This window comes from Mesoplodon mirus (assembly GCF_964341445.2).
Source record: "Mesoplodon mirus genome assembly, chromosome: 7".
Lineage (NCBI taxonomy): Eukaryota > Metazoa > Chordata > Mammalia > Artiodactyla > Ziphiidae > Mesoplodon > Mesoplodon mirus.
The window spans coordinates 99,306,213-99,312,924 of NC_138983.1; the positions used below are offsets into that span (position 1 = coordinate 99,306,213).

The window sequence follows — 6,712 nt, forward strand, 5'->3', positions numbered from 1 at the left end:
TTAAACCTTTTAAAATTGAAGGACAGTTTGCTTAACCACATAAGGGTGTGGTTTGGGAGGGTTTTCCTGAAGCTTTGTCTTCAGCATTGTTTGTTATTTTCTTCTGCTTAACCAAAGATACCATGTGCAGTATAAAGGCTGTCTGAGCTTTATGTCATGATAATGTGGTTCTGGAAGTTTAGAAACACACTCTGGCTTCAGATCTGCATTAAATAGATCACTTGCGTGGCCAAAGACCTCAAACCTTTCCCTCCTGGGAAAAAGGCTTCTATTTCTTAGGCTGAAACGCCAGTGTGCAACCACATGCTTGTGCCTTTAGCGGTGATGGTTAAATTTTCTATGAATTGAATAAGTCATGTTTTTTAAAAAGTTAATGAGGCATTTAATTAATTAACAACGTCGGGCTTATGGCCTTTATGGTTACATTTTGCGTGTAATGGCATTTGCCTTATAGCCACTGAACAGAGAGCTGTCCGACAAAAGCAGTTTGACTTTGCTCGGGAATGGCTGGGCTGCCCTTCAGACACTCCCATTTATTTCTAGCGGAGAAAATAAACCAAGGAATGTGTTGCGTCGACAGACTCGCCCCGCCTCTTCACCTTTCAGTTAGAGAAAGTGTTGGTGGCGACGGTTGCCATCCATTTAGAGGCCATCACCCTCCTAATTAGGAGAGTGTAGTTAGCCCACTTGACCCCCAACAGAGAAGGCCTGTGGGATGCTCGTCACAGCTGGATTGCACCCCTCTAACTGGGGCCCTCTTGGGCCTTTTGAATCTTCCCAGCTGACCAGGTACCAAAGACCTGAGTTATAGGTCTAGTACTTCATGTTAATTGAACTTGGGGTTTAATATCTCTGGGCCTCAGTTTCCAAGTGTTGAATGAGGATAGTACTACCTTCCTTTCCTGGTAGCTCCTGGGTTCCTGTGGGTGACAGAAGATGTCCTCGTCTGGGGAAATGAGAAGCACTGTGTAAATAGTGGGATCAACGTGGTTGAGTTAGGACAGCCCGTGGCCAAAAGTCTGACCTGGCCGTGGGGCTACTGCTGCCTTTGCTGCCATCTTCCAGGAGAAGAGAGTTGACTTACCCACCAGCTTGGACGGCCTTTCATTTCTAGGTACCCTTGAATCTGCCCTAGTAGTGATGAAGGTTTCCAGGCGAAGGCCGTGATTGTCACAGCAAATAAACCCTGGGTTGAGTAAATTGATGTGTGCACAGCAGTTGGTGGCGTTCAGAGCTGATCCCAGAGCCACATGACAGGGCCTCTCCCTGGCTGGGGCACACAACTCATTAGCTTGCAGCCGTCCACTCAAGTCTGGCTAGTGAGGGCCTGCTAAAAGAGCAGCAGCTTCATGCGGTATCCTGGATACCAGGGCTCGGGGCAGGTGGCCTGGGAGCCCAGAGGATTGTGGGCTTTCTGGCAGGTTGGGATGTAAACGGAGAAACGCATTCGTGGGCGTGCCTTTTGTCTTCCTCCTCTTGTTTTGGAAGGGAGCTGCTGCAGTGACCTGAAGTAACAGGGCACCAATGGCCAGGTTTACCAGCATGCCCCATTGGGTTCACGTGGTAAGCAAATGGAACATTCTAGTTCGCTCCCAAGTGAGTGGTCACCTTTGATTGGCATGCCCCCCAAAGGGCATAAAAGGTTTTACAGAACCCATCTCACACTTATGGGCGGCTAGAATGACCCCCGTTTTGGGTTTAACAGATGAGTTACCTGAGAGATGTCACAAGGAGGACTGTTCTGACCCCATCGCATCCCCGCTTACCCAGCAGACCATGTGCTGGGCCACATGCACGTTCTGCCTACTCCCAGCTCTCAGAACATGACAGCTCTCTGCTGGGCACGACTTACTCAGTATAAACAGTGTAACGTGTTTTCCGGTGGCAAATGCTTTCGATGTGTCTGAAAACTTTCTTAAGGTAATAAAACATTGAATAAATTCCTGCTCTACTTACTGGGAGTGGTTCATATTAATATTTTAACAAGCCAAAGAAATAAGGTTAATAACAGTGATTCTAATGCACAGTGTTGACACAGAACATCTCCGGCGGGGGGGCGGTGAACGTCTTATTTGATTCTTGAAATGTGGAGGTTGCAGCCTGTGGTGTATCAGGTTCCTGTCATTAACTTGAGTAAATATGAAAATATTAGACTGATTCTGCCCCGAGAGGGTGGAGTTAGGCAAAATAGAGGGTGGGGTTATTGGAGGCATTTTGTGTCATTCCTCGAGGATGGAGGGAGAGAGCTTCTCTTTAACTCTACTTAACATACAGACAAGAGCATCTGAGGCCCAGGTTCTGATTTGGGGTCTTAACAGAGGGCGCGAGGATGTAGCTGACCTGGGTGTCCCTGCTTCTCTAAGCTGGGGAATGTTCTCCGGCTGATTTAACCTCTCTTTAAGTGTTGGTCAGCCATACTTTTATCTAAACTTGTGTTATCGTCCACTGCCACCGACTGAACAGACCCATCAAGTGAGAATGGTCTGTGCTTGGCAATGTGTCATCTAAGATGTTAGCAGCCGTGACACCTCTGTACTGGTCACGTCGGCCCCTGGGCTGAGGGCTTTCATCGCTATCCGAATGCGTCCTCTCAGCAGCCCTGTGGAAGCTTGGAGAAGTTCAAGGGTAACTTGCCCATGGCCAGGCCACTGGTGCAGCAGAGCCTTAGACAACACTGTCTGCATCTCCAAGCCCTTCTCATGCACTCTCGCCCCCCAGCAGGATGCCTGCCGCCTGCCCGCGCCATGGTGGGCTTTTGGCCCCAAGGATGTATGCCTTTGAAAGTGGGCACCGCCAAGCTATGGGGAGGTCACGCTTACAAGGTTCACTGTATGGTGGTCTGATGGTATCTCCTCTCCTCTCCTCTCCTCTCCCCGTAGGAAGTGGTCTTGTACTGCCTGGAGAACAAGATTTGTGATGTGAACCACCGTGACAACGCGGGTTACTGTGCCCTGCACGAGGCTTGTGCAAGAGGTTGGCTCAACATCGTACGACACCTCCTTGAATATGGCGCCGATGTCAACTGCAGTGCCCAGGATGGAACCGGGTCAGTGGCGGTGTTGCTCTTGGCCTGGCCCTGCTGGGGCATAGGCAGTGGTTCTCAGGGTGTGCGGGGAACCCCAGAAGGAAAGATGGAGAGTGAGTGCCATGTAAGCACACTGATGGCGGAGTCCTCTAGAATGGAATCAGACAGATCTTTCTGGCAAATTTACATAGAACTTTAAAAGTCTGTGACGCTCTTATGGACAGAAGTCCCTGAAAATGTTGAGCCTGCATGAATAATCAGGGGTGTTCTCTTTTAAGACCCTGGACTCTTCACCAGCGTCTGTTGAATCACAATCTTGAACATATATGTGAGTTGAAAGTTGCAGGAGTACCGACAGGTCCAGTGGCAACTGGCTTGATAGGACCTGCCGTGTCCACCCACATCCCCGGGCCTGGCCCCCACTCTGTCCTTGACCTCGGTTTATTGGCCAGAGGCCCAGGTCTGAGTCAGCCCAAGCATCTTCCTGGTTGTACCTGGGATGCCACCACGAGGCAGGGCACTGGGGCTTTCCTGACAGTCATAACATTAGCAAAACCATAAGGTATTTGGTGGTTCATGGTTTCCAGATAGCATCCTTTCTGGATGGGACTGCGGACAGTGTTCCTGACCCCAGCGGACACGGGCAGGAGGACTCTGTATCCGCCTGAGAACTCGCCCTGCCTGTCGACTGCTTCTGGGCGAGAGGGTTGATCACTCATCTCCAAGTTGGTTTCAGGAGAGGTTCCACTTTGCCCCTAGTTTCTTTTACAAACTGCACTTTTTGGGTTTTGTTTGTAATGGTGTAACAATGGCTTCTCGTATCTGCTTCCATGATGCTGGGGTTCTTCCCCCCACCCCGCCGTACGTTACCTTCTTACAGTCTGTCACTATTTAAGTTCATTGGAAACGTTTTCATCGTGGCCTGAGTTCCTCCTTGGGCCATGCATTAAGAGAGATTTGCATTGAAGAATTAGGCCTGAGATGGTCCCTTCACCTGTCCCGTAAAGGGTTATGTGTTGAAATAACAGAGTAATTTGTCGCAGCGACCGTACACTCACCTCCTCGGTGAAATAGCGCGCCTACGAGGCTTGGCCGCCCACGCTCGATTTTGCCCCGTGTCCTTAGAAACAAGCGTCATGTGCACAGGTGTAATCCTCCGCACCTCTCCTAGGCCTCTCCACGATGCTGTCAAGAATGATCATCTCGAAATTGTCCGCTTGCTCCTCTCCTACGGTGCTGATCCTACCCTGGCTACGTACTCAGGTAGAAACATCAAGAAAGTGAACCACAGCGAACTTCTGGAGAAGTTCTTAACAGGTACGGCACAGGTCAAGACACGGTCTTGTTCAAGCATCTAGACGGTGACTTCACAGCCTTTCACCTGGGTTCCCCCTACCCCCACCCCCCGTTTACTCTAAGTGACCCTTTACTGGGAAAAGCGGCCCAACGTTAGTCTGTCAAAGAAGAGATACATACTTTGAGTTTTGCAAGGTGGGGGGCTGGAAAACTCTAAGGTAGCCAGGCTAGCTTTTGTTTGGCAGGCTGGGGCGGTGAGGCGGGCAGTCCCTCAGGAAGGCGGGTGGACGCGTGGGGAGGTTTCAGTCAGATACCTGGAGGCGTGTGCAGTGGGACTTATCAGGAGGTGACACCAGCCCCAGCGTGAGATGTTCCCGAACTCCAGCAGCATTTGCCTCTTACCAGCAGGCGTTATCTTGTTTCTCTCTCTCTCTCTCTCTCCCCCTCTCTCTCCAGACTGTTTAAATAACCTGCAGGCTCCTGACGACGGTAACCCCGGTTGCTCTTCGGAGTTCTCTGGCAGCTGTGTGTGTGCTGAGCAGCCTTGTTCGTTTCAGTTGGGCTTGTGGGGGTGGGGGTGGTGCTGTGAGCAGGGCTTGCTTGGGAAAGAATTTTTCCAGGGTCCTTTTTGGAGAACAGCTGGAATCTTGCTCCAGCTTACTGACCTCTCTCTTGTTTGCCCCCCCAGTTAGAACCAGATGATGAAAGTCGTTACGATGTTTTAGCAAATCTCCCAGGACCGGAGGACCAGAATGACAGCAACGAGGCCTATGGTGACCTATTGGAGTTTGAATTTTCCTAAGACCCCCTTTTGCCGTGTTATAACGTCCAGGTGTCCGTCGCTCAGGGGTGAGCGTGGCCAGCGTGTGGTCGAGAGCCAGCCCAGCTGCTCTGTGGGGTGGCAGGAGTTAGAAATCCCCTTCAGCAGATGAGGGTGGATGGGTTGGGGGGTGAGTGAATTCCTCACCAAGTGTCCACCGACCTCACATAATGCAGTGGAACTTTTCCAGAAAAGTTTGGGGGATGGGAGGGCTCCCCAGCCTACTGCCCTCATTGGAACACACCCCTAGAGCCCAAAGGACACGGGAGTCAGCGACTGCAATTGCACAGTTTCAGTCACTAAACGCTTGGGGAAGGGATCCTCCCCAAACGGCTACCATAGGGGCCTTCCAAGGTGCGTGAGGTCCACGGGACGATACTGATGTGTACCTTCTTCTCGTATAAGATTAGAGAAAGCCGTATGTGGCACCTGGGATCTTATGTGTCTTCAGATTTGCTTAGATCGAGTCTTGTCCCCACGGTCGGGCCACTGTGCCCCATGACCAACCCTTCGGAGTGAACACATCAGGAGACCTTGCTCTGCTGTGTGTTGACCCCGTTGCTTAAGGAGTAGCATCCTCCTTGGACTCTGAGGCTGGGACCGTGTCTGCCTTTGTGGTGACATTGTATTCGGGATAGAGATCATAAAGCGTGGCAGGGTATCAGGAAGGATTGTACCACCTCCCTTGTCGAAAAAGCCTCACTCCCGGCAGCATTGAGGGGCGGGTTGGAGGTGTGGGAAAGGAAAGGAAAGCCAGGTGACCTCGAGTGTTTCTCATGCTCTCTCCGTGAGGGCCGGAGGAGAGGAGAGGTCAAAGAGGTGTTTGCCATCTCCATTGGGTTGGCATACAGACTGGTTTTCCCCAGTGACTAGAACGGGGTGCACTTACTTGGAGAGGGGTGACCTGAGTTGTGGCCAGAGCCAAGGCAGCACTGGGGTGGCCTGCAACGAGGCTGGTTCAGGGGCGCTGCTCCTGCTTTTGTCTAAGTTGGCTGATCCGCCCTAGGTGGTCTCTTAACACATGCACATGAGTCCAGAGTTCCCCCGCTAGAACTAGATCTTCCGGGCTTCCCTGGTGGCACAGTGGTTAAGAACCCACCTGCCAGTGCAGGGGACACAGGTTCGAGCCCTGGTTGGGGAAGATCCCACATGCCACGGAGCAACTAAGCCCGTGTGCAGCAACAGGCCCAACGCAGCCAAAAATAAATAAATAAATAAAATTAAAAAAGAAAAAGAAGAAGTAGATCTTCTAAGGACAGTGAGAAGTGGGGTGGGGTTGGGGTAATCAAAGCGGAAGTAGCAGGCCCTTTCACTGCCAGGAGACGGGTAGTTCATAGTTGGGAGCGCCTCTAATTTTGCCGGAAACTCAAACCACTGTCCTTTCTCTGGTGTAGGCCTCGTAACTGGCTGTTGCTCTCAGACCTGCTCAAGAAACTGCAAATGTCCTCGGGCATATTCCGCTGCAATTTCCCAAATGTGGAAATTGTCACCATCGCGGAGGCCGAGTTCTACCGGCAAGTATCAGCAAGTATCAAGTATCTCTTGCCTCAAAGACCTGGAGTCCTTTAATC

At 51.2% G+C, this 6,712-nt stretch overlaps 1 long non-coding RNA gene across 1 annotated transcript; it reads left to right on the plus strand.

The window, feature by feature from the left end:
• Positions 1-1,020: 1,020 nt before the first annotated feature.
• On the plus strand, positions 1,021-4,998 carry LOC309807245. Its single transcript, XR_014294536.1, has 4 exons — positions 1,021-1,190; positions 2,880-3,046; positions 4,197-4,342; positions 4,778-4,998. It is a non-coding gene; the product is annotated as an uncharacterized lncRNA (long non-coding RNA).
• The last annotated feature ends 1,714 nt before the right edge of the window (positions 4,999-6,712 follow it).